Source organism: Limanda limanda, chromosome 7 (assembly GCF_963576545.1).
Source record: "Limanda limanda chromosome 7, fLimLim1.1, whole genome shotgun sequence".
NCBI lineage: Eukaryota > Metazoa > Chordata > Actinopteri > Pleuronectiformes > Pleuronectidae > Limanda > Limanda limanda.
In genome coordinates this window covers 12,421,596-12,437,231 of record NC_083642.1, presented here as the reverse complement: position 1 = coordinate 12,437,231, position 15,636 = coordinate 12,421,596, and the positions used below count along the sequence as shown (strand labels likewise).

The following is a 15,636-nucleotide window of genomic DNA, read 5'->3' as shown; positions in this document are numbered from 1 at the left end:
CACCTCCACAGGTGTATCTACCCGATGGCCGCTGAAAGCAACAGTCACACTATATATATATTTAGCAAACATTGCATTCACTTCATCTTGTGGCCTCCTTTAAAGTAAGAACATATAAAGACACGCCACCATCCAGAGACTATACTTTCCTCGAAGGTACTTTTTGCTGCATTTGCACTATTGCACGTTGAAAGCAGACAAGCCTCATCTGTACGGTTGGCAGTGAGTACAAGGACTTGTTTGGTAAAAAACATAGATCATTCTCAATGTGGGATGCTAATGTTAGCTTGCTAGCTTGTGCTTGCAACCCAGCCCACACTATTTCCTGTCCCGCCCGCTGCTCGCCGCAGCAAGCAAGTAAATTTCATTCTAGCCGGTTCTGGTCTGACCGCGGCACAATACAACTGCAGCTTTAAAAGAGTTGGACACTGAGCACTGGAGCTCAAGTAGAAATAATCTACCCAGCCGGAATAAGGGTTCGGTTCAACAACCTACAGTTTACGAGACCCTTCGCCTAACTTTGGCTTTTTCCTCATCTACAGTTTCAACAAATGTAAAATGTCAATATGTTTAAGCCAAACATCCATTAGAATAAGCCTGCAATGGACAGAAACCTAAGTGGTCTGACCGGGTTCAGCATCCAGACACCTAGAATCAGTGTGCTGTAAATCATGATGCTGCTCTGAGATGGGAAGGAGGACCACCCAGCAGCCGAGCTAATCCCATAGCTGCAGGGTTGAAGCCTCACTGCGTGTACACACTCAGGCTAGGCCACTCCTGGAGAGTGGAGCTAAAGTACAATAGCACCTATTGATGGCTGGTTATATCCTGCCAGGCTCTACTCTACTTTTAGTGAGAAAGAATAATCAAGCAAGCGTCTGTTGCAGGTGGGTGACGGCAGTGTTTGAGTTACAGGAAGATTATAGGGTTCTTTATTTGAAACATTAATGTCCTGTTCATAATTGTAGGTGTTTTCATGGCAACAGTGTATAGTACGACCAAAGAGGTTCTCTTCGTTCAAATCAAATGAACCAAGGTTTGGATGATTTGCGAACATTGCATTTTGAATAGAACGAACCAGATAAAATGTAAACAATTTGATAAGACATAAAACTTGGTTGGGACCATAATTCTGACATTCAGGTATGAGAACAACCCGAGTTTCTTTGGAAGAAATAAAGATATTAAGTTAGATACAAGGTTTTTCTCCTGCTGCTGGTGTTTAGATGACATTTACGTTAGATGGCTGGTTAATAAACTAAGAAAACATATTCATACTGGCAACAAAATGTTCCTAACAATACTTCAATCAAAAACCCATTACTGACATTTCAGTTTTGATGAGACACAATGTAACTGTCCACTTAGCACCTAAGGTTACTGTGGGCAACCTTCTGCGAACTGAGCATCGCCCGATCGATCGGCAGAAACACACAACAGCCCACTGCTGGTTCTGTTTTAGCCCGTCAAACACATTCACATCAAACACACAGCCAGCGGCACTCTGCAAGATATAAAGATGGAGAGGGGGAATAAAAGAAACAGAGAGAAACGGGGAGGGAGTGACATGAGATGCACTGATTCAAAGCAACCCCGAAAGTGGAAGCCCCAGGATAAACAACCAATCAGAAAAGGATCGCTGTCTAGCCCAATCAGAACGCATTCCAATGAGAATCCTCTCCAGACCCAACCAGCTAACCCCTGAAGGTATGCACAAAAAATAAGACACATACACACAACATGACCTAGATACACAGCATCATATAACTAAGGCCCTGACCATGTCTGGCCTTAGTACGACTAAAACCCACACAGTCTGTGTTCAATCTACCCTGAGTCTCTATCCCCTCTCTCTACTGTAACTGCTCATCTGTTTGTCCATCCTGGCGTCACTAGTGCGCAGAGTATGTGTGGAAGTGTATGTGAGTGTCCACATATGCTTGTTTCTGTGTATTTGAGTGTGTGTGTGTGTGCATATTGTTGGGGCGTGGGGGCTGGTGGGGGTCCATGATTCCATTCCAGCCAGATGGGATTGGTTTCTTGGCTCATTCGTGGCAAGGATACCCTTGTTTCAGCGAGAACAGCAAGCAGGATAGTTGTGGGATGTGGGAGAAAAGGATGTCAGTGTGTCTTTTTGAGTGTTTGTGAGTATGACTGTGTGTATCACTGTGTTTGCTGAGGAGAACGACTTCCTTTCGTCTGGAGTAACAAGAGGACGAAGAGGATGATATGCTAAGTAACTAGGGTGAAGGAATATGTGTATGTGCTTTCCTACATACAGTATATGTGTGTGTGTGTGAGGAGTTGTGCCTCTGCCAGTGTGTGTACATGGATGCCTGAGTGTGTGGTTGTATAGATCTCCTCTTGGCAGCGGCAGCGTAAACTGAGGAGGGTCTTACATGGGCTTTAATCCTGTGCTGAATGTCATCGTACAAGTGTGGCTTTTCCACAAGCCCTGATAAGAGAGACAGAAAGAGAAGAAGAGAGATTCATATTTCACATTGCATGTGCGTATGTGAGCGTGGAGTGCATACATATACGGGAAAGACACACTTGTTAAGTAGCCTGACCCATTGGTTTGATTACAAGGATTACAGGAGCGACATACAGTAAGCTGCGAGGGACACACAGAGCAGCTACAGGACTAATCTGCTTGTCTGAGCTGATTTAGTGACAGAAAGAGAGGCCGCTCTGGCATCCATTTCTAAAGTTTCACTGGAAAATACAACCTGGCTATGTACACGACAGGTTATTTGACTTACATTCGCTCAGGCCAGGGGTTTATACTTTTTTTTTAGAATGGGGCCCAAATGAGAAGTTTATTTTGTAGCCTTAAGACTCAGGGGCTTTAAAACATTTTACTACCCATGTCATATACCCTGCAGTAATAGGTCAGTGACCCATTTTGGGATTTGAAGCCTAAGCTCAAAAAACACGAAGGGTTCGGAAAGGTCACAGATATATAATATCAGATCTCTTCTTTTGAGTAAAAGCCAGCTATCAAAACTAATTACGCTGCAAGATATCAATTATGAGGTAGTAGGAAGTATTGCTGTTTTGACAAATGGCAACACAGCACATCTCAGTTTTTACAGACTTCTGAGAAGTGGGGGACCTAAGGGGAAAGTGTTGGGCTAGCGTGAGAAATAAACGGCAGCCTACTGTTATACAAGGCCTAATTAGTGGTCAGCCCTCAATGTTGAGTGGCAGTCCGAAGGTTGTTGATGTTATTACAGTAGCTCGGTGATAGCCCAAGTTATGAAGCCTCTCCGCTGACTTTGCACTGGGATAACTTTAAGTGGGAGGAAACAGGTAAATTCATGTTAGCTTTCCTCGTCAATTCTACAAAGAGTGTCCGATACAGCACCTCCAGCGTTTCTGGGATAGTGTAAGAAAATAGTAAAATTCCTTCTGCTATTACTTATTAAAATACATGTCATGTTATTTCTCTACCACAGTGTTTACATGGGTGTCGATCTGGGCACTAAATGTTTGCATTCTATTAGGCAATTAAGTTTAGGTTTATCTGTGTTTATCTGTGGTGCTTGAACCCAGGCATCAAAACTGTTGTATTTTGCTGGGAGTGAATGGCACAACGTCAAATATGCCACGTTTCGACCGCTGGAATTTTCCCAAGGAAATAGGAACCCTTTGCAGGAAAGTCCATACATTTCAACCATTGGGACCAGGGTCTAAATTTAAGTTCAAGAGAAATCTTTAAAAAAAAAAGTTTCAGCTCAGGGGAAGTATTTTACAAAATTACAGGAACCTTTGGGGTGGCGACTGCAGCATTGAACATGTTTGGTTGGTCAAATACCTCAAACTTTTATTTCAGTTGGTCAGTCTCTTCAAATAGTTGTGAGGACTGAAGAGGAACAACTAGCTATGTTAACACATCATACGGATAATTTACCTAACGTACCTAACCGACTGCAGTGGATACGCACGTGAAAAAGGGGGCAACAGGGACCTTTTAGTTGCATGAATACATTTACTGGAACTTAAAGGTGCAAGTACTTTTGGTTCAGAATGTGGTTGTAAAGGCAAGCTAGCAGGTGTGAATCTTCCCACCCTTTCATCTCCCTCCTGCTGTCCCTGAACATCTCTCTTTGTCTTGGAGCAGTAGACGTGTCTATGATTGGCTTCTAAGTGTTAGAAAACAAGAGGTTGGCGGAACAACAGAGGCCTTAACCAAGACCTGAGGCTGTGTGGTATTTCTGTGCTTTTATTGTGCATGTGTCTATGTGTGTTTGTTGAAGAGAGAGAGAGAGAGAGAGAGAGAGAGAGAGAGAGAGAGAGAGAGAGAGAGAGAGAGAGAACACAGGAAGTCTGAACAAAATAACTGGTTTAAAATCAAAAGGCTGTGGTTCCCTTTTCTGTGTCTCCAAATCCCTAAACCTCCCTCCATCAGTGAGTCTTTGTGGATGCTCATACTTTCTCTTTGGGATGTAATCCAGTTTGAACAGGGGATCTGACCCCCAGAGCCTCCTGTGGAGAGCTTGATTTCTCTCTCTCTCTCTCTCTCTCTCTCTCTCTCTCTCTCTCTCTCTCTCTCTCTCTCTCTCTCTCTCTCTCTCTCTCTCTCTCTCTCTCTCTCTCTCTCTCTCTCTCTCTCTCTCTCTCTCTCTCTCTCTCTCTCTCTCTCTCTCTCTCTCTCTCTCACAACCACACGCACACACACACAAATATATACACTCAATGGTGCTTCCCCAGGTGCAAGTTTCTCCTGAGGGAAGGGCTTTTGTGTGCTGCCATCTCCATAAGCTCACAAAACACCCTTATAATCCTGCCTAGATCTCTCTCTCTCTCCCTCTCTGTGTCTTACTCTGTCTTTTCTTGACTTCTATTTTCATGCACACCCACCAAACACACGCATGCTAACACGCTAGCTCTCTTACACGTACAATACAACCAGTAAACGCTTGCCAAAAATGCTTCTTTGAATCTATCAATTTTCCCAATTTGACCTCAACATCATGAGTTTCCACCACAACATCTAGATCTGTATCTCTAATATCTCTCTCTAAGCTAACCACAAAAATGCTTGAATTCACTGTATCATGGTGGCAATGGCATTTGAAGAAGCGATGGAGATAACTGATAAAGAGTAGAAAGAAAGAGAAATGTAAGGTGAGAGAGAAGGGTGAAAAATAGCGATAATTTGAGGTGCAATGATTTATGACTGTGGGCTGGCCGGGGCCATTTCTGCACAGAGAGCAAACCAGATAAGAGTTTACAGACTGAGTCACACCTGACATGTTCAGACACACAGGGGAGGATGAGTTAATTCAGTTAAAGTATTTCAGCTCACTGAGGTACTGTATCTCAACGTTAACTAATAGTTTAAAGAGTCATGTCATGTGAATTTTCATGTAAATTCCCAGGCCAATCAGCATTTCTGTTTAAATTTTACTTGAATGAGAAGAGCATGTTTGATCCAGAGCCAAAGAATTAGTGGTCATAAATAAGAGAGCACTAGAGCACCATTTCAGTTACGTCCCAGGGAAAGAAAAGTAAGTGCTTATTGTCTCCTGGCAGATGTGTTTGTGCACTTAAACCAAATAACCAAACAAATGTCAAAGCTGCCCTCAACTGCCAACATGATCCTGTGTTTTAAAGAAGAGACGCCTGCCTTAAAGTCAGCCAACATTGCCAGACCAACACAAGATGGGGAAAAATCACTTTACCACCACAGTGCAGCATCATGCTTTAATAAAGGCAGTGAGGTCAGAGCACTCAGAAGAGGACACAAGATGGACTCAAATTATTTATGGAATTGGGGATGTCAATAAAAGTTAATATCACACTGTAACTAAAGTGCTAATGCAGTGAAATCCTTAAATAATATTAAAGCAAAACTAATTTAAAAGAAAGGGAAACAGAACAAACCTTTGGGCACTAGACAGCATGACAAATGTAGGGCGAGCCCTGTGCTACTCCCAGCTGGATTACAGAAAGGCCTGTCACTCTTAAAGAGATGACGCGCTACCGAATCGCCATCACCTCCTCGCTCAAGCAGACAGCAGACCTGTGGGGATCAGTTCATTGAGGGCGGAGGTGAGACTCAGACAATTAAAGACCGCCCGAGCTCATCGGATCTGTGCTTCAGAGTACGAACATGCTCACATGCTAATTTCTCCTAGAAGAATAAGCACTGATAAGCAGGGATTTGACCTGCGAGGGTAGAACTAGAACTACAAAACCTACAATGTCTTCATCGCTGCACATTTGTCGGCTTGCTCGAGTGACTGTTCGTGTGGCCGTGTCTTGGCGTGTGTAATGAGGGTGTTGTGGGTTGGGAAAGGGAGCTCACCTAGACAAACAGCCTTATGATCCCCACATCAGGTGTCTAACTGTCCTCGACATCATACAACTTCAAGAAAACCGGCGAAAAAAGAAAACGTGAATAAACTTGCCTGCTTTCAGAATGATTGTCAGTCCTTCCTTCTCTCCCTCCCTTCCCCTCCTCTGTCTCTGGGTCCTGTCTGTCTACAGCTTCACATGCTGACAATGACAGAGCAACTCTATCACTGCTTTTCATTTAACTACTTAAAGGTGATATTGTGCATGGCGTTTAAACACCAATATGTCTTTGTCAAATCAATCATGCTGCCGCAGTGTAACTGCTGCAAACAAGTGACACCGTGGTGGAGATGACTGGGATTGTCTCTCATCCTTCACAAGCCCAGTTTCCTAGTTTGGGACATAATTGGGCAAAATTGTGGCTCATTTAAAGCTTTTACTGAGACTTTAAAAAAACTGATAATGGGGTTTTATAGACTGTAGTAGATAGTATCAGAGTTCTCCAAACCGCTTACTTTAGAATGCCCCCACAATAGTTGTTTTAAGCGATTATCTTCATCCATTTAGACAGAACGTGGAGCTCTCATTTTCACATAGGCCGTAAAAAAATAATTCAGGTGTTGTTTCAGGATTCAGTGTAATAGATGATATACAGCTCACTCAGATGTTAGTGCTCAGGTGTTGCTGAGTTATTGACTCCTCTCCACTCATGTTCAACCTGGTAGAACAACCTTTGACCTCACAGACTGACGATGCTGACAGCTGACAGAGGGATGGCCTCGGCCAGACGCCTCTACTGACCTTCAAGCTGCGGTTCACTAGTCACCTAAGACACATGGCACAGCACTGCTACACATGTGTGCAAGAACATACCCACCTACCCAAACATTACCCAGAATGCAAACACAAGTGCACATTTACATGCACCCACACGTTTCCTTACGATCCAACAAACACAGGAGGAAGTCTAACTCTGACTAAAGTTTCTCCAGCTTATTCCACTTTCATACACAAACCCAATGCATGAGGTAGAATACTGACATAAGACCAAACCATTGTTTATACTCCTGAGAAATTCCATAATTAGACCAATGTGATTATTCATTAACAATTATTGTGTTGTGTTGATAACATGGGGCAGATCTATCTGTGGGTGGCTTGGAAAAATATGCGCCATCAGTTTGTCGTAATCAACGCGTGGGATAATAGTTGTTTATACTGGAGATTCAAACTGGCACACATGGCAAAAAAAGTGGCCTGGCTGGCTCAACCATTTGAATTGCTGCTGGCAATTTTACCAATTATACTTCAGTGAACCTGATATTAAAAGCATGATGTTCCATTCATTGTTTAAAAGAATGTGAACACAGTGACATTAAAAGCAGACAGACAAACTGTTAAAATCATGATTGCAAAACTGGAGACAATACAAGGGGATTTCCCACAGATAATAGAGATCCATTTAAATTTTCCAATATCAACTCCATGATCTGCCCGGCATGTTTGGCTTTGAGGTTTCGTTACCAACCTGCAGATAAGAGAACACAATGAAGAGTAATCTCACCTGCTGGAGGCCACAACTGCTGTGATTTCAGCTGTCGAACTGCGGTTAGAGAAAACTGACGTCACTACAAGCTGTCATTTCGATTGCACGGCTTTTCTAGTCTGTACAAGCTTAATTTCTGTTACATAAAAAGGATGTGAAGATAGAACTTAATAATTACTCTGGAGTTATTACTTTTTTTTGACAGTGAGTCTGTCAGTCAAACAAACTTGATGGCAACAGACTCGATTGACCTTCATAAAAGCTCAACCTTACAGAAATCCAGACATCTAAAGAAATTTGTCAAAGGCTATATGGGAAATATATGTATTTTCATGACCGATTACAAATTTCAGACAAATCCCAGAGTATGGCTGGGCGATATGACTTCAAATTGATATCACGATTATTTAAATACTTTTTTAGTATGAGCAAGATTAATTCAGTTAGAAGGTTATAAATGTCAGTTTCGATAAATCTTCAGTTAATTGCGCTGCCCTACCTAAGAGAAAAAAAGTAGTACATATGTAAAGTGTTCTTTCTCATATTTAATTTCAAAGCCAGCTGTGAGAATCATGCTGTTTGGGTTAGCAGTATAAATCCTTGTGGAAAGCTTTGTGTAAATTCAGCAGGATGAACACCTCACAGAGGATTTATCTGAAGAAGGCATCGCTATCCGTCTTCCAGTTCCGCACACAACTCTTTACAGCGAGTAGAGAGGCGGCCAGGTGCGTCCCACAGTCAGCTGCTGCTGGGGGGATCCATCGTCTTGTCAAAATAATTCACAGTTTCCTGTTTGCTTTGCTTCCATTGTTGCTGTAGTTTGTGTGCATGAGTAACGGTTCATACGTTGCTGTGTCAATTTCTGGAGAGAGCCGTTGGACTCAAAGGTAGAAGCAAACAGTGACAGGCAATAAGAGTCAAGCACAAGAATTGGCACTTTGATGAATTGTATTTTACAATAATGCGTGGGATTGAGAATCTGCTGTCCAAAGTCTTAATGAAGTTAGATTCCCTTAGAGACTTGCTAGATGCTGTGAATTACACGAATTGGAAACTGACTGACTAACACAATTCAGACATACCAATACTGTATTTAGTGAAAACACAGCATCCACAAATGAGAGCCATCTTCTTGACTTGTTTGAACCTGAACCAGGCCTCACTGCTTCCTGCATGCACAAACACACACACACACGTTCACAAACATATTTCTGTCCCCACTTGGAAAGCCTCTTAGCTACTTTTCGCTTCATTCACTACAAATAACTTCACGGTGGGATAAAAGCATAATGTTTCCAGAAAAACCTCTTCCCCCCCTCTCTGCTTCACTCTATTGGCCCCATGTTTTCCTTTGCTTTTTCCTCCAACCCCCTTCTCTTGCGCTCTTTGTCCAAAAGGACATTCTTATTTCATTAGAGGGGGTATCCTGGAGGCCAAGAGGGTAAACAAAACCCTTGTAATCAACAGCAGGACATACACAACCACAAAGAGCCAATCAGAACCCAGTGTCCTCTTAGACATAACCGTGGCTAACCATTACAAATCCACACCTGGGTGCTTGGAACTCGAACTTGCCAACTCAAACTCAGCACTTTTAGGTTTGTGTGGAAATCAAAATGTAGTCTAAGACTATGGAGCAGAGGACATCCATAAGAAAGACCAGTCACAGCTAACATGCACGCCTGCAAAGACACAGACACACATAACCTCGGCTATTTGTCTATCGGTGCTGTCATCTCTGTTTGCTCATATTAGGGAGGGCTCACTCAGGGACAGGATATGGGGATTAGATCTGGCCTTATTGTGCTGTAGCTACACACCGCTAAATGGCTCCCATCTGTTCCCCCATAGAGGATGGCTAATACACGTTAGCTGCGCTCGCGTTGTGCACTGCCAGAATAACAGCAGTGGATAGATGAGCAGCACTGATATCGCCCGCCACAACACCACTCTGCGCTAAAGGCTAATGTGCCTGGCTTATTCTATTAGATTGGGATAAGAAGCTCTAATACACACATGCACACACACACACACACATGCATGCACACACATATCCCTGATATCTGATTGGAGATACCAAAGCAGTAGGTTAGTCATTGGTCCAACTTTGGGTTTTACCTTGAAGGAATATACGTTAGAGCAAGCTAAATATCTGAAAAGAGGTGGAAAGAGCGGGAGTTATGGAAAAAGATGGAGGGATGGAAAGAGAGGGAGAAAGAGGGCAGTGTGGTCGGTTTCATTACGGTGAATCCTGACACTACTGCATTCTCAGCACACATGGACTGGATTATAGGCTATGTGGGCCGCTCCGGCACTGTATAGCTCAGCAATGCTCCCTTGCACACACATAGTCACATGCACGTGCACACACAAACATCATGGCTAAACACACTAAAGCTTTGCGCTGCAAGAAGACAAACCATTTACTCACACACAAGCTAACAGGACTCATAATCCCGAAAGCAGCGCTAGGGCAAAGTGCACTCCTACTAAGTCATTGAGGTTCGAGGCAGATTTTTCCCGTGATGATCCACCTGTGGATCACTGGGAGGAAAGAATGAGATGCACTGGAAACTACGAGTGTACCATTCTGCCTGGTTTCCCGTCTCACTCCCACATAAATACTTAAGCACCCGTGCCCTGTCCTTATCTTTCCCTTTCCCTTGCATTTCTATCCCTTTCTCCTATTTTGAATTGTAGTCACTTGCATTAGCTTCGAGGAAACCGTTTAGCCTACCCTCCCTGCCCAGACCTCTTTCCGCAAATCTACGTTCAAAGGCATCCTGAGTCTATGGGGGGCTTCGATATAAAACCCCCAAAACAGGAATTATCCTTTATGACTCTGCATTCTTTATTTTATGCTTTTTCAGCTCGCAGCCTTAAAATAAAGGGCTTCATGACTGTTCTGCGTTGTATTGTAATTAACTACCCCACACACTGGCACACAACGGGGAGGGGGAGCACGGTAAAACTTTACTACAACTGAAAAAGCAGGGCGTGGAGAGACAGACTCGTCCATCTCTGGTTTTTCTCACCATGTCGTTTTTATCACCTCAGGGCCCTGCTTGCTTTAGGCTGCTGGGTGCATATATGTCTAATACCACACAGTTGCCTATATAGCCAGGGCACAACCAGGATATGAGAGCTACACAGAAAACCAGCCATAAACCACTGAATCAACTGAGGGTCTTTAGTCTACTGAAATTCATAAGCAGTGCGGAAAAAGGAGCCGGGTTCTATTACGCTCTCTTCTGTCAGAGTTGGGTAATGCTGTGGTTATTGTGGTACCATCAACGTTCCAAGCTAATGGTTACTTGAGTCCACTGAAAAGGTTTATTGTGTAGAAGATCATTAAAATATCTGGGGCAGATATACAGGACTACACACTGGAATGGAGTATATTAAATGTTAAATTGGTAAAGAAAGGAAACAATACTAGAAACTTACTATTAACACTTGGAGGCAGGGTTCCCATGGAAGCGGTAATCATGCCCATATTCCTTCTTCATCATCCTGTGAGACAAAATTGAGGAAACATGTCATCATCCATTAATTAACCACCAGGCTACATGTTGTACTTTATGTCTAAAGTCATACAGTATGAGGCAAACGATGGCCTCCCTTTATTTACGAAAACTCTGGCCCAGTGGTTATGTCTTTACACGTCATTCCCAAATCTTATTTCCTCCCAAACCCCCTGTGGATTTTAATTTAAAAACAATTTAGTCATGTTCTTCATTCTGTGTGTGATATCATGAATTGCTTTTCTCAGTATGATCGTAGGAACCAATAACGAAACACACAGGGGGTTTCCTTGAGGCTGAAACTGTGCAGACAAGAGCCCTGCTAACAGGAAGGCTAATTCACTCAGACACTAACATTACGATGGTTAGCATGAGCTGGCAGCTCACTATAGCCAAGCCCTTGACTGCATTAGACTAAACTAAGCTCCGGCAAAGCAGAGTCTATGCTAATGCTATACCAGACTAAAAAACACACACACACAGGGGACTTGGCTGCAATCCACAGTGGCTTTGGTTGGACTGACTCGATGTGACAAGCTCGGTAAACTACACCTAAGCAGCTAAGCTATAGATATAATGGCCTTTCAGTGGAACATGCTAGATGCTAAATGCTAACATGCAATGAATGGCTGTGACAGGCCCTGTAAACAGAGCCAGACCTACAACCACTCATTCTGCCAGGTTAAACACACGCATACCCACAAACAGGTCAAATACCATGTGCTACTTCTCATAAACCTGAAGCAGGCCGCATGTTAAGGCTTTGAAAAAAAAATAACAACAACCCAAAAGAAAAGGTTGAACATTTCTGTCTCTGATAAACATATTATGGCTGTTTTCTATTTCCTTTCGAGGCTGCTGCCAAGTCTCTGGCAGTGGTCCTGGCACGGCTAAATGAGAACAACATGAGTGCAATGTGCCCGTCGAACTGCACACACTTTTTATCCAGGCACAGACCTGGGCTGCATCACAAGAGGCTAAATCCACTTCCTGTGCTTGTCTCCTCTGGTTACATTTCACCTGTCCTCTCAATAAGATGTCACAGGTAAAAGGACAGGGAGTACAGTTAAAGTATTGGGATGGACGCACTTCCTCCACCATCGAGCTTTGAATGACATGTGGTTTGGATCCCTGAAAAAGTCCTCTATTCCAGAGCTTACGTTGGGTGCACATGCAGTGTTTATGTGTCTGAGCACATGCAAATGCAAAGGCAAATGCAAAAAGAAAAGTAATGTGTGGTCAAAATTCTGTTATTCATGGCACCAGCTGTATCTTGGAAAGCCACTGCGGTCTCGAGGGTGAGCGTAGCGACCCTCTTCATCATCATTATCATTATCGTCATCAATCATCCGTGGAGTGGCATTTTCTGGACCCGGCAATGCACCGAACCACTGGCCTGGCCACACTTGGATATTACATTTGAAATGAGAAAAATGGAGGGAGAAAGGGGACTGAGGGAAAGTATGAAAGAGACACAGAGAAATGGTGGGAAAAAACCCACCAGGAAGAAAAGTGATGTTAAATTTATGATGAAATCAAGGGTAGGAAAGAAAATAAGTGCAGTGGGGAAAGGGATATAGTAATATGACTACGAATAGAAAGAAGAACAAAGTGTTGAAGCAAAGAAAATGGAGTAATTAATCACGTTAAGATGAAAGAGAGAGATTAAAGGAGATGTGAAGTTCTGCGTTTGGAGGGAAAACTCAGAGACATCCCCCATCTCACACACACACACATTGGAGGCCTTGCCCCTGACCTCCACACTAGAGGAAAAGCCATGAGTAGACAGACTGACCTCTGTCAACAAGGTCTGTTAGTTATTTTTGCGATGTGTGTGTTTGACACAAGATCAGTTTGGTTGTAGTTTGTGAACAGAAGGGGGTGATGACACCTTGATACACTGTTGATTAGATATGTTTTCATAGGCAGGGTTTCAGTAAACTAAAATAATCATGTTAATATACACATATGTAGGTTCTGACTTTTATCTAATATTAAATATATCTATATTGGTGATCCCCAATAAACGTTAATCTTTTCCCAGATACTGTCTGCAAAGTGTGAACCATCATGTTTCCCTTGTGTGAACATAAAACTTCATCTTTAATAGAGAGTGTAATTCAACCAATTGACATGAATTTATTTGTTATTTTATTATTCCCCGCATTCTTAACAAGGTTTCCCAGCTATGCTAATAATCATTTCTTTGGCTTTTTCATTCCAACTTGAAATATCACTTGCAGAGAGCTACTGTTTCACATGTCAAACACTATAAACACTGCTGCAGTAAAACAGTGCTATGTAGCCATATTGAGGGAAAGATATTTATAAATTCAAAGTGCAGGGGAGTAATGTGTGATACTAAAATGTGACCCCCTGCAGCTCAGCCTAATGTGAAGCATACTGTGGTTACAAGTAATCTGAAATTCAACAGAACAATACAGAGACTTAATAGCTTTAAAATATTGTTTTAGCTACTCAGATGTAAAACACAATATAACATAACCTAATAACTACACAGCAAGAATTTCAAAGTGGTCCTTGTGGGATTGCAAGGTGAGTTTGAGGGTTAAGCTTCTGTGTGTTTCGTGTCAGTTTCCTCGCTCTAAACTTCCATGTACCAAAGTGTGCTGTGAAATTAAATGTATATTCTTTCTGCAGTTGAGGAGAATACAAATGTCCACATAAATGTAAACTTCTGTAACATATAAATCAAGTGTGTCTGAGATTCTTGTGTGAAAGGTCTGCACATGTATGTCAATCAACCCCAGACCCTCACATTCTTTTGGGAATCAAAAACCTTCCACAGGCGTAAAAAGGCAAGAAAAATAAAATATAATTAAAACCAGCGATCCTGTCCTCTTACATATTGCAGGGGTATTTTGTAGGCGGATACATGGATTTGACTATTTAATTGTATGCTATGCATGTGTGTGTGTTTTCCAAATTGCATGTTTGATTCCAATGCAGTGGTTTCAGAAACATTTATTAATGTCTAAGTTTATGTAATAGTGCAAATCAGATAGAAGACATGTGGGAATATGGACTCAGCTGGAAATCCCCAGGTATTCTTCTTAAACCTCCACATACTCACACACACACACAAACACACACATGCACACACACACACACACACACACACACTTCCACACAAGCACCTATTCTTCCTCCTCACAGTAGTTTGGAATCCCCCACAATCAATGCCTCTTGACAACAATCGAGCTCTGATGGATTTATATTGCATTCAAATTATTTAATAATGTGAAGCTTTTATGGCTAAAGGAAAGATAGTGAAATCACTTTGAAGAAGGCGTTCTTCCGTTAGCGATCTCATCTGAGGACACAGTATCAACAACACTCAGGTGTGCACCTCCATCTGCATCGACACACGCACACACACATGCACAGGCATGCACGCACTCACGCAAATACAAAAACACTGCGCTGATAACAACCAAAGTTTGTTCCTCAGCTCTCTTCAAACAGAGACATAAGGTTTGTCCTCAGGGCAGTCTGGTTGTGATACTCAGACAGAGAGAGGAGCTGGTACGAGAGATGAAATACTCACAAACTGAACTTATAAATAAATCCCATCGATCAAAAACAATCCACAATTTGGAAGCTTTTCCCCTTCAGGCCTCTTATCTCGAATAACCAACTTGGCAGAAAGTAATGGGGTTTAGAGGAGGAGAGACAGGAGAAGAGTGAGGGGGAATTTTGTGCTGCATGTGTCTGACCACAACTGAGTGATGGTGCAGATGACAACTATAAAATTACATCAACTTAAAAAGCATGAGGTTGCCAGCCCACAACATGTCAAATATTGTAAACAAACTCCAGCTTTAATCTTGTTGGTGTGTGTGTGTCTCTGTGTGTGTGTGTGTGTGTGTGTGTGTGTGTGTGTGTGTGTGTGTGTGTGTGTGTGTGTGTGTGTGTGTGTGTGTGTGTGTGTGCCCATTCCTATTTACCTGGTCCATAGGAGGTCGGTGGTTGGCATGGGGGGGCCCTCTTGGCAGGCTCCTGTGATGTACGTTTGCCGGATGCATGTGGTGAGCATGGTGAGGATGGTGTTGTTGTTGGTGGACGTGATCTTCCCCATAGTTATCTGCTATCAGCTTCATTCTGCTCTGAGTCTGCCGGAAAGGAGATAAACAAGAACATTTACCACATATAATTATATCCTGACACACTGGGCCCTTTATTATCGCCAACACTACTTGTTTTGTTTGTCAAAAATGTTCTCGGGTCATAGACTGATTAGGC

General features: G+C 42.7%; 1 pseudogene; it reads right to left on the bottom strand.

The window, feature by feature from the left end:
• Positions 1–11,335: 11,335 nt before the first annotated feature.
• LOC133005553 (ERC protein 2-like) overlaps positions 11,336–15,636 on the bottom strand; it is a 108,613-nt pseudogene continuing 104,312 nt past the window's right edge.